The sequence below is a fragment of the Coenobita brevimanus genome, chromosome 14 (assembly GCF_032717465.1).
Source record: "Coenobita brevimanus isolate Jiangsu-jjx chromosome 14, ASM3271746v2, whole genome shotgun sequence".
In the NCBI taxonomy this organism is placed as follows: domain Eukaryota; kingdom Metazoa; phylum Arthropoda; class Malacostraca; order Decapoda; family Coenobitidae; genus Coenobita; species Coenobita brevimanus.
Genome location: NC_136967.1, coordinates 52,717,174 through 52,719,355, shown reverse-complemented (window position 1 = coordinate 52,719,355; position 2,182 = coordinate 52,717,174). Strand labels below are relative to the sequence as shown.

Sequence of the window (2,182 nt, the reverse complement as noted above, 5' to 3'; positions counted from 1 at the left end):
AAATTGAGCAGTATATTATTAAACAGTAGTGAGTACTCCTATGGAAGATTTTGTCGGGTTGATAGGTGTGAGAACTGAGTCTTTGATGCATTAAAAACAACAAAATTACTTTTTTCCCCCAGTCAGAGATACGAGCCAAGTCAGACATTACGTGTGCCATAGTCTCATCCCTTGTTTGTTGATGTAACTGCTGAGATACGCGTTGCGGGAACGTAATGGAAAGGTGAAGGGTGGAATCAACAGCGAATGAGTGTATATATATATATATATATATATATATATATATATATATATATATATATATATATATATATGCCAACGGCCATACCACGTTGAGTACACCGCTTCTCGTCCGATCAGAGAAGTTAAGCAAGATTGGGTCTGGTTAGTACTTGGATGGGTGACCGCCTGGGAACACCAGATGCTGTTGGCATAACGTTCTCCCTACGTGTCAAGTGGGGTTGATGGAGGATTAGTGCCCCTCCCTGTAAAACAATTAACTCTAAGCCCTTGGCCACCCCGTTTGGGATACATGGCGTCTGGCAATGAATGAATATATATATATATATATATATATATATATATATATATATATATATATATATATATATATATATATGTGTGTGTGTGTGTCAAGTGGGGTTGGTGGAGGATTAGTGCCCCTCCCTGTAAAACAATTAACTCTAAGCCCTTGTCCACCCCGTTTGGGATACATGATGTCTGGCTAAAAATATATATATATATATATATATTCATATATATATATTCATATATATATATTTATATATATATATACTGTATATTTATTTATAATATATATATATATATATATATATATATATATATATATATATATATATATATATATACTGTAGATTTATTTATAATATATATATATATATATATATATATATATATATATATATATATATATATATATATATATATATATATATATTTATATGTATTTATATGTATATATATATATATATATATTTATATATATATATATATATGTATATATATATATGTATATATATATATACGTAGCACCAGTCGAGCAGGGCAGTACTCCCGAGGTGGATGGAAAGCTGATGACAGGGAGTGCTGGATCTCCCGTTTCATCAGCCCTCAGGACTAGTTCCTGACCATCCCCCTTTGCTGAACTTTTTCAGTGTCTCAGTTACACAGAGAGTAGGCCAGCATGCTCTCCAGTACAAATTTCTCTATCTATCTTCACCAAACTACATGCACAGTACACACTACACTTCCTATCCAAAATTCACCAAAATGGCATCAATTCACCCAGCCTCGGAGTCCCCAGGGGGGGGGACCATAAATGCCCCCGCCATCTGCCCTCTCCCGGTGACGACTCGAGGTGCCTGGAACCACTGTCTGACTCTCTTCTTCTTCATTTCTGCAACATTCGCGGCCTTTCCTCTAACTTTCGCTCTGTTGAGCACCACCTCTCCTCCTCTAAACCTCACCTTCTTTTTCTAACGGAGACTCAGCTGTCTGAGGCAACTGACAGCAAACCCTTTTCTGTATCCTCCTACTTTCTCTATACTCATTTCAAAGCCAAAGGTGGCTGTTGTGTATACATACGCAACGACTTATCTTGCTCTCGTGTTCCTGAACTTGATTCTTCTGAATTCTCCACTCTCTGGCTTCGGCTTTCCTGTCATTCTCTGACTAAATATATCTGTGCTGTTTACTTATCCCCTAATTCTACTGACTATCAAAAATTCTTCGACTATCTTACTTCTACGATGGAACACATTCTGTCCATTTCTCCTTTCTCTGAAATCTCCATTCTTGGAGATTTCAACGTTCACCACCACCTTTGGCTCTCCTCTCCTTTCACGGATCCACCTGGTGAACAAGCCTACATCTTTTCTATCCTTAATGACCTAGAGCAGCTTGTACAGCACCCTACCCGTATCCCTGACCGCCTTGGAGAGAGCTCCAACATACTTGACCTCTTCCTCACAACTAATCCTTCTGCTTACTCTGTTAATCTTTTCTCTCCGTTGGGCTCCTCCGATCACAACCTTATTACCTTAACCTGTCCTATCGCTCCAGTACGGCCTGCGGACCCTCCAGGAAACGTCGTCTCTGGCATTTTGGAGCCGCGGACTGGGAGGCCCTCAGGCAGTACTTCTTTGATTTTCCCTGGAATGAT

General features: G+C 38.6%; 1 non-coding gene across 1 annotated transcript; it reads left to right on the top strand.

Moving 5' to 3' along the window:
- Positions 1 to 314: 314 nt before the first annotated feature.
- LOC145390542 (5S ribosomal RNA) lies at positions 315 to 433 on the top strand. Its single transcript, XR_013895687.1, has one exon. It is a non-coding gene; the product is annotated as a 5S ribosomal RNA (ribosomal RNA).
- The last annotated feature ends 1,749 nt before the right edge of the window (positions 434 to 2,182 follow it).